At 46.9% G+C, this 24,036-nt stretch overlaps 1 non-coding gene across 1 annotated transcript; it reads left to right on the forward strand.

Annotated features, from left to right (window-relative positions):
• Positions 1–23,636: 23,636 nt before the first annotated feature.
• On the forward strand, positions 23,637–23,708 carry TRNAA-CGC (transfer RNA alanine (anticodon CGC)). Its single transcript has one exon. It is a non-coding gene; the product is annotated as a tRNA-Ala (tRNA).
• Positions 23,709–24,036: the final 328 nt, after the last annotated feature.

The following is a 24,036-nucleotide window of genomic DNA, read 5'->3' on the forward strand; positions in this document are numbered from 1 at the left end:
GGGGAGCGCAGCCAAGTCTTGGTATACCTCCGCACTGACATGACGTATGTTTGCTGCCCAGTTCCACCTCACAATGACAATCAAAACGCGTGTTTCTTAATCAAGACAAAAACGCTAGAATTCACACTGATTGCAGCATATGTGTCACCCTCCTCTCAATTAGACCGCGAAAGGCTGAAGGCCATCATGGAAGAAACCCGTGCTCCTTGGATCATTACTGGCGATTTTAACGCCCACCATTTGCTATGGGGAAGCACCAGAATTAACGCCAAAGGAAGGCATCTGGCGTTATTTGCTTCCGACAATGATCTGTATGTTATGAATGACGGCAGTCCGACATCCCTGCGCGGCTGTCACTACAGCAGCTGCCTGGACCTGACATTAGTTTCAAGGTCGTTGCACCGGAGTGTTCGCTGGTTTTGTGATGTGGAGACCCATGGAAGTGACCACATTCCTACCTACCTCAAAATAAACGGCCTTGGTGCGTCCACCCCAGCCCAACTCGCGCGAATCGACTGGGCAGTATTTCGAAAACATATGGAGGAGACGAGCAAAGAAGCCCTCACTGGCAGGCTGGAGCACACTATAGCTAATGCTATGAACGTTGCGAGATGTCACATCACGTCCTCAAGAATACGCAGTGATTTCGATATTGAACTAGAACGCCTGCATGCTCTTCGGCGATGAGCAGAAAAGCGATACAGACGAACCAAGTGCTTAAATGATCTACGGGAGGCGAGACGTACGCAGAAAAAAATCAAACGAAGATTGGATCAGCAGGAGAACCAGCACTGGAGGTCCTTTTGTCAGCACTTGGATCCCCGCAATCCCATGTCCCTCATATGGCGTACTGTGCGGGGCCTCCGTACGCTTCCGCAACAAAGACAACCATTCTATGCGTTGGCTGTCTATCAAGATCGACAGCAGTCTGAGGTAGCAACGGACTACTGCAGGAAAATTGCTGGTGTACCAACTGCTTCGAGTTCCTGGCGTGTTCCTCCTGCCTCACGGGTCTCAGCCATGGATGTCCTTTTTCCTCGCGAGGGAGTCGACGCTGCTCTTGCAGGATGTCGGCGTTCGTCTTCACCAGGGCCAGATGGAATCACATATGCTGCGCTGTCCCACCTTGGGCACAACGCGCGAGAAGAACTCCTCAAACGTTACAACGACTCTTGGCTCGACGGTGCTGCTCCTCAAGAATGGAAATCGAGTCGATTGATACCCCTACTAAAACAAGGGAAATCTCCACTCGAGCTCTCATCGTATAGGCCAATAGCTTTGGCCAGTTGCGTAGGAAAGGTCATGGAGAAAATGATTTTGTCGCGCCTTGAGTGGTACTTCGAACACTACAAAATATACCCCGACGCTATGGCCGGCTTCAGGCGGGGTCGCTCTTCTATTGAAAACGTCGTTGACCTCGTATCCACGGTTCAACAACACAAGCACTTGAAACGTTTGTCAGTGGCACTCTTTCTGGATGTAAAAGGTGCCTACGACAACGTGACCCATGAGGCCATCCTTGATGCGCTGGAAACTGTGGGCATCGGTGGTCGGATGTTTGCGTGGATAGAGAGCTATCTGTCCAAAAGATCATTTTTTATCCAATGTGATGATGGCCCGACGCCTGCGCATTACACCTACCGTGGCGTGCCCCAGGGCGGTGTCCTTAGCCCTACATTGTTTAATCTGACTCTCATCGCCCTCCCTGAAAACCTCCCCAACACCGTCCAGGTGTGTATGTACGCCGATGATATCTGCATTTGGGCCTCCTCTGTGACGCGTCCCCAGGTGCGGGCAAGACTTCAGCGGGCAGCATCGATCACTTCTTCCTATCTCCAGAAGAAAGGTCTCAGCGTTTCACCGGAAAAGTGCGCGCTAGTGGCATTTACACGTAAATGTATGACTCCATATCCGGTACGCATCGATGGTCAAGTCATTTCTTACAGCAAATCTCATCGTTTCTTAGGGATCCTGATCGACCGCAATTTATCATGGAGCCCGCATTGCACTCTACTGAAAAAAAAGCTAACATCTATCGCTCATTTACTTCGATTTCTGGGAGGAAAATCATGGGGCTCGTCGGTCCAGTCAATGCTGGAGTTGTACAGAGCTCTATTTGTGGGATGATTGCGGTACAGTACACCTGTACTCTCAAACACGTGCAAAACTAACATGCGTGCCCTCCAGTCAGTGCAGGGTCAGGCCCTTCGCACATGCCTAGGTCTCCCTCGGAGCGCATCAACACTGGGTAGCATTGCACTCGCCAAAGACCACCCGATCTCTACTTATATTGTCCTAGACTGCTTGCGAATGCACATACGTCATATCTCAAGGATTCCACAGCATCACCTTGCGCCTTTGCCACTGCAGAGACCACATTCTGCATTTGCGAAGGTGATAACGACGCAACAGTCGTCGATCCCACAACAGTTCACCCCGGCAGCACTACCTCCCTCTCCTCTGTGGTGTACGCGGCTCCCATGTGTGCGCCTTGCTATTCCGGGGATAGCGAAGAAGTCAAATTTATCGACGCCAGCCATTAAGCAACTGACACCATCCATGCTCCACTTCGAATATTGGGACCGTACTCACGTCTATACGGATGGATCAGTAACCTCTACTAGTTCTGCTTGCGCTGTGGTCGTTCCTGCGCGACAGACTCAAATTCACCAACAAATTTCGCATCGGACTACCTCTACTGGAGCAGAGTTGGCCGCGCTTCTTGCGGCGGTAGAGTATATCTCACAACAATCACCTCAAAAATGGGCTGTTTTCTGTGATTCAAAAGCTGCCCTACAATGTCTTCAATCTGCCTTGAGACATAGCGACCATGAGCAACTTATAGCGGAGATACGATATCTGCATCACCAGGCAATCGAACAAGACCATGAAATCATCTTCCAGTGGGTACCAGGCCATAGCGGCATTGTTGGTAACGCCTTAGCTGACGATGCTGCTCGATCGGCTCACGAGACAACCAACACTGTCCGCATACCACTGACAAGAGCTGACGCAGCAAGGCACCTTCAACTGCTCGCCCGAAACCTGACTGTAACGTCGTGGTCTGCCCCTGGAGGTTGGACACCCCGCTCGCATCACTTCAACCTCTTGCTCCAACATCATATACCATTCGGCCTCCCCCGCAGTGATACTACGCTGTTGTGCCGCCTGTGGCTGGGAGTGGCGTTCACAAACGCCTATTCCCATCTCATCTCAATGGCTGACTCTCCTGCGTATGGCCAGTGTGGTTGTGACGAGACGATCAGCCACCTACTCTGTGACTGCCCTCGTTTTGAGCGAGAGCGCGGTTGCCTAGTTGCTTCTCTTCTCCGCTTGGACTCGCGTCCTTTAACAGAGTCTAACGTTCTAGGGCCTTGGACACAACCTTCCAGACAACGGAAAGCGGTGAAAGCGCTCCTGAATTTCCTAAGGGACTCGGGGTTGCATTCCCGCCTATAATCTTTATGTTTTCAGTGCGCGCCCTCTGTCCCTGTGACATAGTGGTCGATGGACACTTGACAGACTCATTTCTTTGCTGCTCTTTTTCCTTTTTTCCCCTTTGTTCCCCTCCCCAAGTGTAGGGTAGCCAACTGGGCATCGCCTGGTTAACCTCCCTGCCTTTCCGTCCTTTTCTCTCTCTCTCTCTCTCTCTATATATATATATATATAGAGTTTCCACAGAAAGTTCGTAGTTGAAGAAAAGTTCGTCCATGTCAGCGGTTCCGACCGCTACAGTCGCTCTAACAACTGGGCTAACCGGGACGGCTAACATACGGTAAGGGGAGAGTGAATTCATCAACGATTCAAAGCGGAAATGACGCTGGTTCAAAGTAATTCGTATCATCCAAGGTGGAGTAGAAGTTGCTGATGATGTCCTTGATCGTGGCAGTTAGCGCGCATGTTTATAAAAGAAACTTAAGGTGATACACTCCACTTTTTAAAATTCTCGTCTACTACGTGTCCCTAAATGTTTGTGTCCAAGTTGAAACTCCTTCGTGAGAATTACGCATGCAAGATTCTGATGATCAGCGCAAATCTATTTCTTGGTAGGATGCAAATGTTGTGCATGGCACTGCTTGGCTTTCGTATAAGTGAAAGAGCAACATTTATCGGCTGCACTTCTTCCTTTGGCTGTTGAGAATCGAACGCCAGACGTAACTGCTGGGTCACATCGGAAGCAGTTATCCGCTCTTTGTCTCCACCTTTCATAATTATGCGGATTCTGAAGGAAGTTTGGTGACAAATACCTGGGAACATGGACGAGCTCTAAACATTATACCAAACAGAATGTTCATGGAATGCGATTGTCTCTAAATGTCTAATACACGCTCCAACTGCAGTAGCTAAAATTGTCAACTGATTTCAGTTAATAATATCCCAGTTATGAATGGCAATTGCGATCTGATTTTGTGCCTACAAGATCAAATACTCCACGTCCAAAAATGACTTGAGTGCTCTGCTCATAATTCATTTTTTTTTTAATTCGTGTAGCCTAACTGCGAGTATCCTTTATATTTCCCGGCTACTAAAATATTTAGTTCCGAGCAATGCTTGCCCAGTGCACTGTATGTTAAGACTTTCTTTAGTTTTACATTGCATGTAAACAGCTGCTCTGTTGACAAAGTCAGTGTATAAAAACTTCGTAAAGGATAACATGCGATAAACTGAGAGAGCATCCTGCACCGCCGAGCAAAGAGAGAATTCTATGTGGAAATCGTTCAAAGTACGCTCTGCACCCAAAACCTCCACAAAGAGCAACTAGCAATCCACCAGACGCTGAAAATTTGAAAACGTAGTGCTCGGCACAGAATTCTGTATTCAAGCTCTCTGCTTTACGCTGATTGCAGCCAAGTAACAGCAGATGAAAGGCCTCTTTTGTATTAGTGGTCGCTCCAGAAGCAAGAAAGGACAATAAAAACGGTACGGACTAAACAGGCTTCAAAGGCAATTAATGGATTTGCTTCTCTACGATGAAAGCCGCCTTTCCTGCGTATTCATTAGAACGAGGGCTCGGGGGTGACTCGGCGGGTGATAAAAAAAGATTGATGAAGCCAGAGCTTGCCGCCCTAGGTGCTGCGAGCCTTCCCTCTCAGAGGGTCATCGGTGCGGGCGCCAGGTGGAATGGGCTTGTGTGTGCCAGATTGCGATTCCGCCTCTCCTTCGTCTACGGCAACGCGGAGATGTGAAAGAGAATAATAGGGAATCCAATCAAACCACGACAACCACAACGCTCTTTTCTTTTTCTGTCTTCTTTTCAATACCCTTCGCACTATTGGCCATAACACCATTCTTCGTAATTGCCTTGATTACAGCGGCTAGTGCGAATATGTTTCCTGCAGTTCTTTTTCATTATCTGTATACCCCACGTGCGAGGCGATTCCATTATGATGTTTCGTTCTTCGCACGTTTGTTTAGTCTTTTTTATAAAATACCAGATTATAATCTGCATATTCTGCCGCAAGGAAAAAAATTGCTTAGGATTACGTTGCTTCCTAATGCGAAATTTGAGCGCAGCTCATCACCTGTTTCAGCTTTTGGATAGATTGAGGCAAAGAATTCGATCAAGACATGTAGGTACAATTACAGACTACTTGTTATTTTTCATACATTTTCTTTCTTCAAGAAACATTCCACTAACCGTTCTTGATTGTCATGAAGGAAATTTTGTTGTCGGAGAAATATATGAATATATGTGCTCGACTTGCTGCACCAACGCCTGGTTCTCAAAGACGAGGTCCATGCAAGTATTTCGCGAGATTGTCACAGCCGTGGGAAGTGTTACGACCGAGAGGAACAGGAAGTTCTTCCGCATAAGTGGAAAAAATTCCTGTTTGTGCTTGAATGTATATTATTGTTGGAGAGGAGGAATAACCGCAAATTTGACAGGACTGAAGAGCGAGAAGAGGACGGGACGAGCGGTACTAGCAACTGAAGTTTATTGAAGAAAGACATGTTGCAGCAAAGGTTGCATCCGCGCATAGCGTACCAGAACTGAGATAGTGACCCGTGAAACACACGAGATAGTTAATGATATACATCGAAACGAACAAAAAACGAACAAAAACGAACAAAACAATGAAATGCCCGTCACAGGTTTAACAGAAACAGGGTCTCCTTATCTAAAAGCGCCACGGAAGGCTCACTCACACACATATCAAGCCCAAGTTTGCGCATGTGTGCCGCTTCTAAAATCTCCCTTTCAAGCCTCGACCTGCCCCTTCCGATGATGGCGGCTTTGTTGAACTGTGGGTAGCAGCCATCGCCTTCCCTGCAGTGTCTCGGCAGATTAGCGCCATTATCGGGTTTCAAGGACCGGAAGTGCTGTCGCAGCCTATCGTTTAGACATTGACCCGTCTGGCCAACGTATACTCTGCCGCATCGCAACGGGAACTGGTATACCACATCAGTGGCACAGTTAACATATCTGTTTTCATGCTTCGTAGTGCACGCGACCCTGCCCCTACCTTCCGCCACGCGCCCGCAGAGCTGCGATAGCTTGCAAGGGGCTGAAAAAACATTTTGAATGCCTTGCCTACCTGCCACCCTCTTGAGGTTATGGGCCATCTTGTGCACGTAGGGCATAACTTCAAGCGGTCTTTTGTCCAGAGGGATCGCCTCCTCTTGGCCACGCACCTTGTTCCACAGTTTCCACAACAGAAATTCCACCACTGCATGGAGAACAGGTGGTGGAAAGCCTGACTGCAGCAACTTATCCACTTGGCCCTGAAAACTACCTGCAGCTTTGTGCTGGCATGACTTCAAGAGAGCTGACCTCATACAGGTCATGGCTATGCCTCTCTAAATTAGTTTGGAGTGGCAGGAAGAGAAGGGTAACATGGCCTTTTTTGAACGCGGCCTGTAGGCCCAGCACACGTTGTCATTGGCGCTAAAAGAAAGCTGCAAGTCTAAAAACTGGATGCACTGTGCCAATGACCACGTGTGCAGGGCCTACAGGCCGCGTTCAAAAAAGGCCGTGTTACCCTTCTCTTCCTGCCACTCCAAACTAATTAAGAGAGGCATAGCCATGACCTGTATGAGGTCAGCTCTCTTGAAGTCATGCCAGCACAAAGCTGCAGGTAGTTTTCAGGGCCAAGTGGATAAGTTGCTGCAGTCAGGCTTTCCACCACCTGTTCTCCATGCAGTGGCGGAATCTCTGTTGTGGAAACTGCGGAACAAGGTGCGTGGCCAAGAGGAGGCGATCCCTCTGGACAAAAGGCCGCTTGAAGTTATGCCCTACGTGCACAAGATGGCCCATAACCTCAAGAGGGTGGCAGGTAGGCAAGGCATTCAAATTGTTTTTTCAGCCCCTTGCAAGCTATCGCAGCTCTGCGGGTGCGTGGCGGAAGGTAGGCGCAGGGTTGCGTGCACTACGAAGCATGAACACAGATATGTCAACTGTGCCACTGATGTGGTATTCCAGTTCCCGTTGCGATGCGGCAGAGTATACGTTGGCCAGACGGGTCAATGTCTAAACGATAGGCTGCGACAGCACTTCGGGTCCTTGAAACCTGATAATGGCGCTAATCTGCCGAGACACTGCAGGGAATGCAATGGCTGCTACCCACAGTTCAACAGCCCCCATCATCGGAAGGGGCAGGTCGAGGCTTGAAAGGGAGATTTTAGAAGCGGCACACATGCGCAAACTTGGGCTTGATATGTGTGTGAGTGAGCCTTCCGTGGCGCTTTTAGATAAAGGGACCCTGTTTCTTTTAAACCTGTGACGGACATTTCATCGTTTTTTGTTCGTTTAGATGTATATCATTAACTATATCGTGTGTTCCACGGGTCACTATCTCAGTTCTGGTACGCTATGCGCAGATGCAACCTTTGCTGCAACATGTCTTTCTTCAATAAACTTCTGTTGCTAGTTACCGCTCATCCTGCCCTCTTCTCGCTCTTCAGTTCTGTCAAATTTGCGGTTATTCCTCCTCTCCAACATGTCGGACCAACTGGCCCAAATCTTCCCCTTGTTGAACCGTATATTATTGTCCCCACTCACTCTGCCACCCTGGCTGGTGACAGTTAAGGGCTGATCGCGAGAGTTCAATCACCGTTGTCAGCGCTAACGCATACGGCTAGCCCACATCTCTCTCTTTCATCACCCCACGTACTAATAAGCGTGATTCAGGCATCCGCTGACCCAGGAAGCCAGTTATGCACACTCGCTTTCCTTAAATTGGCACAACATTATCAATTCATATGGCGATTATTTGATATCACCCCCAGAATACATTTCACGTCGCATCGATCACCGCCACAAGGTTGGCATCCCAACATGCCACACCAAATCATCTTTTCAGTCATATCTTCCTCGCACATCTGTGGAATGGAACCGCCTTCCCCCCGATATTGCAGCCATTGCAGATAACAAAACCTTTCACGACGCATTAACTAACATTGTTTATTCTGAAAGAAGTTGATCATATGTTATATCTGTTTCCACTGTGTTATGTACATTGATTTTATGTTATTTACGCTTTTTGAATGTTGTTTATCTGGAGAAAATTTATTTTGTACTACCTGTTTTCACTGTATTATATTCATTGTTCTTTATCCTAATTAACCCACTCCCCTCTGTAATGCCTTTGGCCCTGAGGGTACAATAAATAAATAAATAAATAAATTCCAACGCATGCCCCGCCATATGTCACTACCGCCCCGTAGCTTAAAGCCCGATTGAGGTGTCCACTGTTCCAAGAGGGCAGTTATGCGCCTTTCCTTTGCTTTCCAAGTTACCGGTTTATAGTTTTCGCAGCTTAAAGCGCGACTAAGGTGTCCACTGCTGGTTACAAGGGAAAACGGCGACGACGACGCCGCGAAACCCAGAAACGGGCGCCAAAGATCTGCGCTCTAAAAGTGCAAGCGATGGCCATAATGCGCTTAATATAGAAGGTGCGTAAATTTCTAACGGTTACCCTGATGATCTTTAATAATTGTGGCCTTGGCAAAAAAGAAGGGCTCTGTATATACCGCTTGCCCGTCTAGGAGCCCGCGTATGCCAGCTCACGCAGCCAAAAGTGAATGGCGCCTGTAGGCTTCATCACGGCGGCGAAAAGTTGAAGTGTGACCTGTGGCAGCGCCAGGATCGTCGGTTGTTGCGCACATATCCTCATCCCTTGAACTCTACGGTCACATGTGGCACTTTTAAAAATATATATAAAGTTTAAACACGTAATTGGCCAGGTTGTGCAAATAGGTTTTAAGAGGAAGGAAATTAGTGAATCATTTTTTGTTCCCTATTGGTGCAGGCTTTTGACATGTTAGATTTCTTGGTTTCAACGACAATCTGGAAAAGAAAAAAAAAACAGAAATCTTCCATGACCAAACACCTCTGGTCTGTGTAAGGAAAGAAAGTTACGTCGAACACAGCTCTTTCGAGGAAGAAGCCATGCTACCTCGAAGCTAAAAGAACACTCTAAATATTTTCTTTAGAATAAATGGCGAGATTTTTGCCTAAGACCCTTGGACATAAGAGTAGACTGTTGAACCACTTGATGAGTGACGCCGTAAATTTTATTACTCATAATTGAATAGGTCACGGTTGTTTCTATTTTATAATAAAACACTGCCATACGCAGAAAAGCTAGACATACCAAAAGTTTACGACTTATACACGCGACTGATGTTCGAGTTATTTTATTTTTACCTACAATGAGGACAGCCCGGAAATAGTGCCGCCTCGGTGGCTGATTTGGTGTGGTGCTCTGCTGCTGACCCAAAAGACGCGGATTTGTAGGAGCTCCAAATTACCTCGCAGCTCGTCGTTTGGTTGCAACTGCCATTCATCAGCCATTTTGCATTCATAGAGTATGCAGTTAGAGCACTGCAAATGTCCTGGCAGGAGCCGAAAGAGCTTTCGCGATACTGAGCTACCGTTTTGAAGAGAGGTGTTATGGGTAACAAGCGGTTTCCACAGGTCTGAATCAGGCGACGGGTTCCTGTCACCACCTCAGGCAAGCACCCTTAGCGGCGAGGCTCCAGGCTGGAGCAGGCTTTGAGTCACAGGCTTTGAGTCACATAGACTCAAAGGTTTGCTCTGTTCTAAATAACTGTACAGAAATTTTGAAGCCGGCAGAAAATTTCAATTGGTCAAATCGAAAGATCTCTCACCAAAATAATTTTTTTTTTACTTTTGATACCGCCGTCACGCAGAAAAGAAGACAAAGCATAAAAAAAAAACCATCTAGGTTGAGTTTTTTTATCGAACCCGGACATGTATAACCAGTCCGATGAGGAAAGTAATGTCGCTTCGGCGCCGAACCCAGAAATAAATCCCCAAGGGAAGAAGCTGAACTCGATTTGAAACCATAAAAATTCGCAGGGGACACATGAGTCCCGCCTTAAAGGTATGGGGCGATAGCTTACTAGGTTAATTCTCTGGTATGCAGAAGGTTATTCTCTACTTCAAAAATCCCTGGGTGTCATCATTCCCCTCCTAAAGCAGTGGCACAACAGTTTATTTATTTATTTATTTTTTTACAATACCAATAAGGGCAGTCGTGCGAGGTAATTACATACGGGGGGGGGGGGGGGGGCGATATAAGCATAAAAATATAGCACAGGCATTTGAAACAAAATACACGTAATAATGAATTAAAACTAGTAATGTACACAAATAGCACAACAAAAAACGCAGAATTAAATACTGAGTAAATGCACATAATACAACAAAAATACCAAATATGTTAGTCCATGGTTTGCAGTTAGCTGCCATTGGCTGGAAGGGGATCCTTTGACAGGGCGCTTCGTTCTTGAGTTGTATCCAACTACAATATACTCTCTATTAACACTAATTGCCAGCTGTTTAAATGCAGGCATCTCAATACCTTCGCTAAACAGCCTGTGAACAGCCCTAATGCGATCGTATCTCCCTGCCTGACACCCTTTTTTATTGAAATTTAAATGGTGACTTCATGCAGGACTACAGTTGCTGTGCAGCAGTTTAGATAGGTTCTTGTATTTTTACATAAGGCTCATCTGCACCCTCATGCGAATGGCTGCATGACTGCTGACGTCAGTATGGTCAGTATGACGTCAGTATGGTCTATTGTATAGTGCCATATGCGAAAGCCAACCGGGTCATTTTGTTGATGTGTAAATTTGTCCTGACACTATCAAGGATTGCCTTAGTAGATATGTTTACTACCCGAATACTTAGCGCACTCACCCCGCCGTTGTGCTTGAGTGGTTATGGCGCTCGGCTGCTGACCCGAAAAACGCGGGCTGGATCCCGGCCGCGGCGGCTGAATTTCGATGGAGGCGTAATTCTAGAGGTCCGTGTACTGTGCAATACAAGTGCACGTTAAACAACCCCAGGTGGTCGAAATTTACCGACTCCTTCTATAAGGCATCCCTCATAGCCTGGATAGCTTTGGGACGTTAAACCCTCATAAACAAAAACCAAAGCGAATCAACGCTTTCTTTTAGTGCTATCGTGTTTTTACTGTTTATATGCCAGTGCAATCGCTAAGAATTGCGCGATTTTATCAATTTCCCGCGTTTTTTTTTGCTGCCTTTAATTTCATAACAACATAAAATCACGTCTTTCATCTTACTGTGCCAATGTTTTGCACACCAGCAATATTTCTGAAATTTCATGGTCAGTGCTCGCGAATAGAAAACTCGGTTTCACACTATTTCTTATTTTCTCAAAATTTAAGCTGAACTCTTCATTGAAGAACGTTTCATTCCCCGGCTTCTCCTGTATAACTGTTCCTTACGCACTCAGGAGCTCTCTGCTAATAGCATAGAGCATAACAGCGAATATTTCCTTATTGACAGTACACCACTCTACGAGCATATTATTCGGCCCTGAATGCAGCTAAAACACTTGAAAGAAGATATGGACCAGTGAAGTACGTCAGGTAGCAGGTAATGTTGAGTGAGGTAAGACGCAAACTATTAAGAACTTTTAGAGTGGTTCACTTCCAGAGTCAGCTTGAACCAAACTATGACACCTCCGTTACGTGGAGGCATCAGTACCATATGTTTGCGTTAGCACTTCATGAGATTGTCGCCGACAATCCACCAAAATACATTTATTCTTGTCTTTTCTTCTTTTCATACAGGCGCCTGCAAAGGCATGACAAAGCCTTTCTCGCTGCTACGGCGTCAAACGACACGCAAAAGCGCTGCTTCTTTACCACATCTCGGAAAAAGAAAATAACTTGCGCCTGTCAACTTCGCGGGTAATTAACTTTCTTCGGAGTACATGGTCACGGAAGTTTGCTTTTATATGCCAGTATACTGCATCTCATTTCCTCGCAGCATGAGCGCGCCGAAGCGGTCTGCAGTACGTCATGCGCATGATTCAGTTCGGTCGTGTTCGCTTCGGGAAAAGCCATAAACTTGCTTGAATTTTTTTTTTACTTCTGGGCTTAGGCACGGAGAGCGGCAGGGCTTTCAGCCTGAGACTGCCTTTCTGTTGTGGATAATTTACAAGAGAAACTACACTTCTTCCTTGTAAGACATGTATGTCCAAGGTTGCAATTAAGTTAGTTGTTTAGCCCCATATATTCATTTTAGCCTTCGCTCAGGGGTCGTTAGTATTCTTGCAAGGAGCCATCCTCATGCTGGAAGCATCCAAGGGGCCGTATTTCATAAGGTGACCATTTTCCGTGGTCGTCCTTTTGGTCTTCCATGAGTGGTTATTGAGTCATACCCGCGGCTTTCAAGTGACTGTGTCAAGCGGCCCGGCAATTTGGTGGATGGCGACTGACCTCACCATTGGCTTAAACTGGATGCAATATTAAGCCAATGGTTAGGTGGAGCCCAGCGCACTGTCAACAGCAGGCAACCGGACCTGACCACTGGATGCCAATGGCTGAGATATGCAGCCAATAGCGAGGTCCGGTCGCCAACTGCATGGCCGCTTGCCAGAGACGCTTCGAAGGCGCGAGTATATCTGAGCGACCACTGAAAGGCAGCCGAAGGGAACGCAAAATAGACAGGTTATGTAATACGTTCCCACATGTCTTTCGACCAGCAAGACACGTGTTGTAGCTGCACAGGTGAACCAGAGAGCTAGATATTTTATGAAGAATTTCTTTATTGATTTGTTTGGGCGACATCCTTGACACTAAGCCCTGACTTTCGGACATGAGAACACGTAGACAATTGTGCACTGTATTTACGTCGTCGTACGTGTTAACGCGCTGTAGTAACGTTGGATGCATTAATGAACCTGACTTCAACATTTTTACCCCTGTTAGCCGCACATTTTTCTCCGGCCGGTCGGCCATACCAAGAGAAAACTCGAGAAAATAAAACATACGCCGACAGGTGTAGGTAGAAGTAGTATTAGAAATCAGACAACCACCTTTTTATATCTTAAACGTGGTATTTTTTCGGTGAAATAGCTTTTTGTATACATGAACTACTTACGGAGTTTTTAGGAATCAGCAGGACATCCATTTTAAAACCGAACGCGTTCAGGAAACAAAGTTGGAGAACTGCTGTGAACTGAACAATGAATAAAGTCTTAAGGAAGCAATTTAAATCGTTTTCAAAGCAATAGGAGAGGAAGTAACGAATGTCTGTCTGTGATGTTGTTTTCGCACTCGTTTCATCCTTATCCAGACCATTTGCCATTCAATGGGCTCTGTATATTTCATTTAAAAGTGTTTCTTTCATTTCACCATGGCTCAAGCGTCCTGTAATGCACAATTAGGTGCAAAAAAAAGCCCTATGCATATCCTAGTTTTTCTGCTTTGCACATTTGGCATTATATGCAACTACAGTGTTCGAGTTTTTTCGCCTGAGCCGTTACGATCCTTTTTAAACAACTGGCGGATCAGGGGACATTATGCCACATTTATTTCAAAACTTTCCTCGTCCCCACTACTACGACCAAGGTTCAGCTTCTATCCAATACGTCATTAAACTCTAAAGGAAACGGTCTTCGTGAAGCCGACTTGAAAATTTCTTTGCGGGTTTGTTTTTAGATGGAACTGCAGTAAGCGTGAAGAATAAAAAAAAATTGAAAAACTCTGGAGATAAAGAAGAAAATTACGAAGGATAGCTTACAACTGACGTTTATAGTCAGAGTTTCGTGTTTGTCTCCCTTCCAGTATGCAACCCTACGCTATTTTTACTTTCTCGCCGCGCAGGGAGAAATGCACTGTGTGAAATACGCAGTGCGCAGAAGAAAACATAAGCAGTAGATCAGGGCAGCACGAAGAAAGAAGAGGGAAGGCGTGGGCCTGTCGACTGGTACCAAAACGACCAATATAATGCACCGTGCAGTTAGAAGGGATTGAGACAAAATGTAAAAGACGCAATTCGCCCCCAAGCGACAAAGGCGCTGGAGCCGGACATGAAAGCCGCGCATGCCTGACAACGGTTAGACGGCTGCTTCGATGATAAAGCGAGAAGAAAGGTGCGTTAACTCCTCGACTATACAACGCCATCATGACAGAATTGCAGCGTTAAGAAACGAAGAACTCAGCCAATTCCTAACGCAGCAGAGTGACTTGAAGATCGCCTTCGCGGACAGCGGCCGAGAAAGAAGAAATTGTGAACAGCCTACACAGTTGCGTATTTAGCATGTAGTAGAGCAGGCCTACTCTGAGTCACTGTCGCTGTCGATGACACGAAATACTATTGCGAAAAAACGGGTATACTGTAGTTTGTTTCCTCACAAAGCTCGGCCTGTATGCATGAAAAAAAAACACCGCGGTGCGCACGCATTCTTTTAGTCGAGTAGTGTAAGCGTGGCAAGGACTTCACTACAATTTTTAATATGGTCGTCAAAGAGAAGCATTCTAATGTAATTGTAATGTCGATAAAGCTGGAAACAGCCGAAATTATCAGGAGGCTCAACGAAGGAGATAGAAAATAAAAAAGTCAGAAGACTTCTTTAACACGAAACCATGGATTTTTGTAGACGCCACCTTTCTGAAACCAGAAGAAAAAACAAGGAAGCACGAAAATTTGAGGCCGTTTGTAAGAAAAGAACCTCTAGCATTTTGCTATTTTGGTTTCATCTCAGCGGCTTCCTTATTACAGTCATTTAGAGAAATACTGACTGTTTGTCCTCATTTGACAACACTGGGGTTATAGGGAAGTTGAAAATGAGATCTCTTCTCTAATGTGAACCTCAGAAACTGGTACTGACCACCTTAAACACACAGAAACTGTTAACAAAAAGGATATTTTAGGGACTCGGGCACTTCCGGAATCTGGTTTCTACTCAGTGAAATGGGAATCTTGAGTATACGGATGCTGTCTAAGCTAACAACTACAGTGTAAATGATGATTTAAAGGGAGTGCTTGTGCAAGCAGATGTATCATATGCTTTGCCTCTCACCTGCTTGGCGTAGCAAATACTGCAATGTCGCAGCTTCGCGCAAGCCGAGTCGCCAAAGGGCATTAGTGCCATATATAGCCTTTCCGGCAGAAAGACCACGGACCAAGGAAACACTGGAAGCCGGAGTAGTGGAGCGGCAGACTTAGCCGACGAAATCTATACTGTGCTTTCATGCCTGTTATCCACTTGAAGTCGCCGCAAGGACGATTAACTAGTATGAAGAGTGGTTTATTGGCACGTTGAAGCGCCGGCAACGAAGACCCGGGCGCAAGTCGTCTAGGAGCCAGCGAGGCGAAAGCCCGGCACACAAGCGGCAGTTCTCCAGCACGAGCCTTCTACGGGCGGCACTAGCGCATCGTCGTCGTTGGTGGCGGTGCTGAATCATCATCTTCATTCCAACTGCCCCGGCGGAAAGAGGGAGCCATCCTGGCGACTCAAGGCGAGGGGACGACGAGAGGGCTGTAATAAGGCTTCAAGCGGCTGACATGAACGACGTCGCGACCACGGCGGCGATGGTCCAAAGAAGGTGTAACCGGTTCGATGATATAGTTCACTGGTGACGTACGCTCTAAGATGCGGTAAGGACCAATGTGCTTGGCCGAAAATTTGGACGCAGCCGGAACAGAGAGCCAGACCAATGATCCAGTGGAGAAGTGTGTAGCGGGCATGTCTTGGTCCGACTCATGTTTCCGGAGCCCTTGACGTTCGGCGGTGAAGGAGCGAGCCAACTGGCGCCACTGCTCAGCATGGCGGGTAATGTCAGAAATGGAAGTATATTCTGAGCTGTCGGGGTTGTAGGGAAGGATTGTGTCCAGCAGACAGGAAGGCTCGCGCCCAAATAAAAGAAAGAATGGGGAAAAGCCGGCGGTTGCCTGGGACGCGGTGTTATATGCATAGGTCACGAACTGAAGGACTTGATCCCAATTAGAGCTGTCGGAGCTAATGTACATGGCGATCATGTCCCCAAGAGTACGGTCGAATCGTTCGGTGAGGCCGTTGGTTTGGGGGTGGTAAGCGGTAGTGGTACGGTGGACTGAGTGGCACGCATCGAGAAGCTCGCGAACAACTTCAGACAAGAAAACACGGCCGCTGTCACTGAGAAGTTCTCGCGGAGCGCCGTGACGCAGGACGAAGTGATGAAGAAGGAAGAAGGCGAGGTCACGAGCAGTAGCCGCAGGTAGGGCAGCGGTCTCAGCATACCGAGTGAGGTGGTCCACGGCGACTATAATCCATCGATTCCCGGCGGTCGTGAAGGGGAGCGGCCCTATAGGTCGATGCCCACACGATCGAAAGGGCGAGCCGGGCACGGTAATGGCTGTAACGGGGCAGTCGAGGGTCGAGGTGACCACTTCCGCTGCTGACAGGCTGTGCAGGAGCGAACGTATCGACGAACAAAGTTGTACATGCCCCGCCAGTAGTACCTCTGGCGTAGCCGCTCGTAGGTTTTTAGCGATCCAGCGTGAGCGCTTTGAGGATCGGCGTGGTAGTGCGCACAGATCTCAGACCGAAGATGGCGGGGAATCACGAGGAGCCACTTTCGGCCGTCCGGACGATAGTTGCGGCGGTACAGGAGATCGTCGCGGATGGCGAAATGGAAAGCTTAGCGACGAAGGGCCCGAGGGAAGGAGGACGTAGAGTGCGCACGAAGGGCATCCAGCAAGGAAGAAATCCATGGATCCTGGCGTTGTTGATTGGGCATGTCGATAGCAGTGAGCGCTGCGAGTGGGGAATCAGATACGAGGGAAGAGGGCGCAGGAGAGGGCAGTGGCGAGCGTGACAAGGCGTCGGCGTCGGAGTGCTTGCGGCCCTACCGGTAGACAACGGTAACATCGAATTCCTGAAGACGGAGTGCCCAGCGGCCAAGGCGTCCTGAGGGATCTTTGAGGGAGGCCAACCAACACAAGGCGTGGTGATCAGTAACGACGGTGAACGGGCGGCCATATAAGTAAGGGCGGAATTTTGTGAGAGCCCACACTACGGCTAGACACTCCTTTTCAGTCACGCTGTAGTTCGACTCTGCTTTGGTGAGAGCACGGCTGGCGTACGCAACAACGTATTCAGAAAATTCGGGCTTGCGCTGGGCCAGGACAGCACCGAGGCCCAGCGGTGCTTTATTTTTCCTCTCAAGAGCGGTTCTGAATAAAACGTCGCCATAAAGAAGCGACATGCAGTGTGGAAGCGAGCACAATTGGTGAGTTATGAGGTTAGAAATTCTTGAGCCCTCAGAAGTCATGCACAGTAATATAGGCATTAGCTTCGTAGTTAGTTAGTCTTTTAATAGACGTCGCTTGTGATATCAAACAAGCAAGGGACGGTACAACAATTGTAGATCTTTTGGAGTATTGCTTCGTTGGCTTATGGCGGCGCTTTGCAGCACACGCTTAAGAACGCAAATTTCGCCCGTGCATTTTATATCACTATATCTGACAGTTTTGAGCGCTTTCTGTGGTACTTGCCATGTCTTCTTTTCTAATGAAACAAACGACTGGTGAAATGCCGAGCAATGCGGGCCTTCGACTGGCCACCCACCTGGTTTTCTTAGAAATTTCCTCGCGCCCTGTCCTCCCTTTGACCACGCGTGCCGTGCTGGCATATTCGAAATCTGTTTTCATTTTGGCTGCACACATGCAGCCCACTTTGCATCATACCACTAACCTGGGTTGCTCGGTCCTCCTTTATGCAACCAGGTGCTCCTTTGGGTGCAGACACGAGCAACTTGAGCTAACTCATCTTCAAACTGTAAAGGGTTGCAAACATCTTCGCTCAAAAAGGCAGTCTGTCATAAAGGTCGCCGCAGAAAAGCCTCCCTTCCAATGTCAAATTTTTCACCCTATGAAATATTTCCCGACATTCATGAGATCTGTGCGGAATTGCAACACTCAGTTTCCAGAGATGTTCCGTGAATTTTTTATTACATTTCGCAACTGTATTAAGTAAACACATTTTCACTTTCCTTCTTCGCTGGTATAAGTACGCCTTAATTAAACACTGAGAAAAAATGTACCTAGTGATGTTTAACTTTACCGTGAACTCATAATTTTGTTGTTCACAGCATGATATGCGTCCCGTGCTCAAGACAAGTCCGAATGCAACTCGCACATATAGAAGTCATGAAGCAGGCACTTACCTTGAGGAAAGCTGATGTTGAGACAGGCAGAGTGCAAAGGTTGCGAACGTTCTGCTCGATTATATAAAAAAAAACTGTTACTCCCAGTACACAATAAGGTGACGTGTGGAGCCCGACGCCATGCGATTTTTCTGGCGCTCTGATGTCTTTGCACTGAAACTAACCCCAAAAACTTTCCTTTCGTATTTTCTCTTTCTGGCAGGCGCCTGTAACGATTTGTTGAGGCCTTTCACGCTGCCACGGCTTGAAACGACACGAAATGGCCCTGCTCCTTCAGCACATTTTGCAAAAGAAAAACATGCGATCCCTACCACTTTCCCGGCAATTAATTGCCATCGGGACTGCTCGCTCACAGACCTTTGGTTCTATACTCTAGTTTGAGGCATCTCATTTTTCTTCATGACTGCACGCTCGCTCAAGCGTTGTTCTGCACTTCATCAAGCATATGATGCTTATGTTGTTCCTGCTGGACCCTCTGGAAATGGTGCTGCTGTGTCGCTATGTCACGTAAATTAGGTTCCTGTCTTTTTTCTGGCCATCCACCGAAAATAAAAGAAAGTAGAGCTATACTGGTAGCGCTTGCAATACGGGCTTCTTTTAGGTCCTCAAATTTAGAGCAGAAACTGTAAGTGCGTCGTCAAGTGCCTCGATTGAGGTAACAGTAAAGTGAGTTTTTCCAGCAATTAATTTCTGATCCCTTGCGTGCAGGAGTCTTACTATTCTACCAGGAAGCCATCCAGGTGCTCTAACCTCATACGTGTATTTTGACACGGAAGGCACTATTTTAATCTCCTTTTTTATTTCACTTTAGAGGCCGCTCATGAAGACGCTCATGCATCATCCGCACCGAGCTCGTATTTGAATGACCGTCCATGGTAGGCATATGGTCCGCGACTTCATAGGAAAGCGCGGTTATACAACTCGGATCTTTGTGCCCTCCTCTAGACGCGTGTTAAAATGCAAGCAGCACCCCCAAGAAAAATGTAGAGCTACGCTTCCGCCTTTACCTAAGTTTAATTGTACCCCACAGTCAACAACAGCAAACAAGTGTCTGCATTTCGTCAAAACTTCAACGCATACCACAGCTGCGCTGGCGCTCTCAAGGCAGGCTATGAGGCGTTGCATATGACTCGCTGATTATTGAATCGCCCAAGTAGCCCTACGCAGTGGCTCAGTGGCTTTGGCTTCATGTGCGTCATGATATGTACACATGGCGCATGAGTCAAGTGCGCATTTGAGGATGTCGGAGCTCAAATTAGAGGGCACTAAAGTTTGAAATTTGCATTTTACTTAAAGCCCAAATTATTTTCAAATAAGTACCCCAGGTTTCGACGCTTCGCGAGAGTGCAAGCAGAAGCTGCAATGCTCATAAGGGGGGGTGCAAGAGTAAGAGACTGCGATTAGCGTATCTTGCGTGATATCGAATCCGTGGTAAGAGTGGCAATGTGAGTACTGCACGGATGTGACGCAATATTGTGAGGGTGACCACGGTGCAGTGTTAACGATATTAAAGACAGTAAGTATAGCACTTTGCTCTCTGATGGTCGTGTACAATATTGCAGTTTCAGTAGGGCACGGTGCGTCCGTCCCATGTGTAGTTCGCGAGTTCGTGCCGCTAGTTTACTCTCCGTTTCTCTTCCGACCGAAGCAAATCTAAAACGCCGTGCAGCACTGACAAACTAGTTGAGTTCAGCATCGGCAATCACTGGTTGAAGCAGGCATTATGTGTAACTTCAAAGCTGTATGCCATGGCGTATATTAAAGTTGAATTATTCAATTTAATTCCGACCTCCGTAAGTACTAGCAAGGAAAAAAGTGATATACTCCACGCGGCGGGAGCCGGAGCAACGAAAAATTGCGTTGCAACGCCATCTACAAGCGGCATCTGGGATCGAGACAATGCGTGACCTTTACTATCAGCTGGCATGTCGCTTGGCTCGCTTCAATGTTTCGGGCTTTAGCTCGTCAAAATGCCGCAGCCTTTGTTCCGGCTCCCGCCGCGTGGAGTATACCACTTTTGTCCCCGATAGTACATAAAATTTGTGAATAAGTGTTTGCATTCATTTATGGCGACAAGAGGAAGAGAAAACCTTCATGGCGCCTTTTTACTGGTACGGTCCACGACACGCAAACTAAAGAATTGACCTATCTTTTTGGCGTTGTTGACTTTATCGGCAAAGTGCAAAAGTTTGGCCGCGAAAGCCTTCACTCCTGTCACCGCTCACACTCCGAACCGAACCCATAAAAGCTTTCGGCGTTCGCCCGTTTGGGCTTGACCAGAGGGAACGTTTTTGAACGGTCATGGTGTCAGAATCTTCATTGTAAGGAGGCAAGTTAAAAAAAGGGCACAAGTCTAGTGCTCATCCATACAAAATAAGAAAATGCTCTGGCGATAGTTTCATGTATTCACAGGCTAGAGGTTCTAAGTGAGTAATTGATCTAAGTTCAACCTCTTCATACGGGTATGAAGGCAAGCAGATGTGCTTTTCACATGCAAGGCCATCTTCATCACAGCGCCATTGAACCTTGGCATCGAGGCTAGGTCATGGGCCCGCACCCCGGACCACGACGAATTTTTCTTTAACTACGATGTTTCTGAGAAAGCTGTATAGCTTTCCTTTGTACCCGTATGGCTGCGCCTGGGTGGATGTCAACGAGTAATTACTCTTTTATTGCGAACTAGACAATTGTAAGATTTTATGAAAGCTTTAGTCAGCCCCTTAAGGAATAATTACGATGCATTTTGTTAAACTGCCCTTAAACAAGAGAATCAAGCTTGAAATTCCGAAAAATAATTTCTCTCCGCCGATACGTCTGGAAGTTTCTTCAAATAAATTTCGTCTCGTGAGAAAACGTGGCACCAGTTGGCGCTACAAAAACAAAATGTATCAATCTTATACCATGAATTGTGAACAACTACGAAAAGCAGTGAGATTGAGGTTGTTATCTGAGCCATAACATTCGCTCAAGAAGTTTTTCTCCGCAGTAAGCCGCTTGTATAAAAGTACATTGGTTGCCACGCGGAAGGCAGGACCGGACGGTGAGTAGACCGGTGTAGTGGAAGGTCCACACTTATCGCACTAGATATCGCACGCACCCAAACGGGGCGCAGTTGACTTCCCGGAACGGATTAAACTAGGCGCCGGCCCATGCGTTAATCCAAATTACAGCACCTAGCAGCCTAGTGCTCACCCCGCTCATCATCCTGTAGCCTAGACAGGTGTAATCCCGTGTTGTTACCGCCAATGTTTGTCCGCCTAACAAACGACACCTTGTCCGCAATTGGTCGTGCTCCGTGCGAAATACCAAGGGGGCCCAATGAGTGTGCCGCGACTTCCGTTTACGTGGCTGTTAGCCTCACGGCCACACTGAAACCGCCATGTGAGAAGGGAGTAAGGATGAGATATTATGACATGATGCGTAAGCTCAGCCGTAGTATTATTGCCGGTGCAAAACGACAAACCCAAATTCAGGCGTTTTGAACTTGCAACAATGGTGCTAAGGTTGGTAATATCTGTGCGCTCTTGTGATTGCCCTGTCATCATTTCGGATTACTTAATGAGTGGGGCAGTACAGTCCAGTGATTTCTCGCGGAACGTCATTTGCCGCACGAATGTGGCGAGGAAACGCGAATGAAATCGTCTTAGAAGAAATTTCTATTATCTCCTCGTTTTGTAGTGAAAAGCCCCAAAAGATATTAAAGCGCGGTTTGTAAACCGCGTTTAATATTTTTCGCGAGACGTGAACAAAAAACTGATGAGTGCACGAAAGTGAAAAGTTAGGGTAACAAGTGAGCCCAAGCAGTAAACATAAGAACTGAGCGCTCTTGCTGTAACGTTTCAAAGCCACAACTCGCATTACGGAGGGAAAACCAAAAAATAAATTATAACCTGAAAAGCGTGAAACCATCAAACTGTCATACCATGCACGCACGCAGTTCTGCGTACCAAATATGCAGAAGAAACACTGAGCACATGACAAAACAATCATCAGTTCCGTGTAAGCCTGCCCCGTTTGCCAACAGTTTGCGTTTCTTTTTAGAAATTATCTGAAAGTACTGTAGTTAGTGGAGCGAAACCGTGGTATAGTTACCCAGCAGATAGCCCACTGAATGCAGAGTGCCTGCTTACAGAACGGATATTTACGCTTCAAACGTTGATGTGAACCACCTTCGAGTGTATTTTTATGCAGGCAACCAGCTGCCTGTGCACTCAAGCGCATAGATGTTGGTGTTGAAACTAAGTGGATTGTGCCGGTGCTTTTCTTGTTCGTTTTGTATTTTCCTCAGCGAAATGCAGGTATCAGCATTCCTTTTTCTCATATTTCACAGCACGAAAATATGTACTAGTATCCAACGGCCTCGTGTGAGAGACATATATTTCCAATATGCTAGAGACTTCGCGTGGTCGAACTTAGCCAAGAGCCCTTGGTTATTACATACCTCCCGTGCACCTCTGGTAGGCAAATATACAGTAGCTCTTCATTTATTGACATTTGAGTGACGACAGCTTTTAGCCATTTCATTTTTCTCTGTAGAAAACTATGCGAGGCAATAAAAGATATCGTAGGAAAAATTTAAAAATTTACTGCAATAAACCTCTAAACATGATTTCTGTGCAGTTCTAGGTGGAATTAACGCGGCTTTTGCGAGGTGACCGCATATGCTGGTGAATGAGCGCTGGTGAGAGCTGGTGAGTGCATGCCAGCAGTGCAAGATGTTCTGGCACAGCGTGATTCACCTGACCAATAGAGGGTAATGTCGCTGTGCTGGGGGTGTAGCTCAAAACAGAATATAAGTACTCATTTGAAAACCGAACTGTCAAAAAACGCACGGAGGCATAAACTTCCTGCATAAAGCCTAGTAAACGGGGTCGTTCAGTAAAATTGGAAGAAACTACTAAGTTCGGAAGTAAAGTGATGAAGTTAACCTGCAAGAATGCTCTAATAATCGGAAGGGAACAAGCACGAAAAAAGAAGAAACGGGCAACCAACTGTCTCACATACAGGTGCTCTAGGCCCAGGCCTCCTGCGCAAACAGGCCTGAAAAGGTTATCACGCCGCATGGGCTCAAATTTGGAGGACCAAATAAACGTCGCAAATATACGATGGAAACGCTGTATGTAATGTCTGGCGCAGTGAAGGACCTGGAGTACGTAATAAATACCATGAAAGAAAAAAAAAAAAAAAAAAAAAAAAAAAACTGGGGGTGTAGCTCAGTGGTAGAGCGCTCGCTTCGCATGTGAGAGGCCCCGGGTTCGAACCCCGGCACCTCCAACGGCACTTTTTTTTTTGCTTCGGAACACTTTACTACTGCAGTAGCGACGACCTAATGGGCGCTACACTTTCCGTCAGTCCAGTGAGCGCCCTGACTGAAACTACCGGCTCAGTGCTCTCACCTGCAGTGTACTGGCAAAACACTCACACATGCGATGTATGGATATGCTTTCAATCACGTATCTTTATGAAGGGCCCCTCATAAGCTTTGCACCAAAGGTAGCAATAACAATCTAATGACAGGTACCGAATCTCTCATCATGCTGGAGCAAAATAATTTCCATGCAACTTGTCTGCTACCACAGATGCAGGTGATTAAAAACTCTGC

Source organism: Amblyomma mixtum, chromosome 2 (genome assembly GCF_055824585.1).
Source record: "Amblyomma mixtum isolate Tamu chromosome 2, ASM5582458v1, whole genome shotgun sequence".
Lineage (NCBI taxonomy): Eukaryota > Metazoa > Arthropoda > Arachnida > Ixodida > Ixodidae > Amblyomma > Amblyomma mixtum.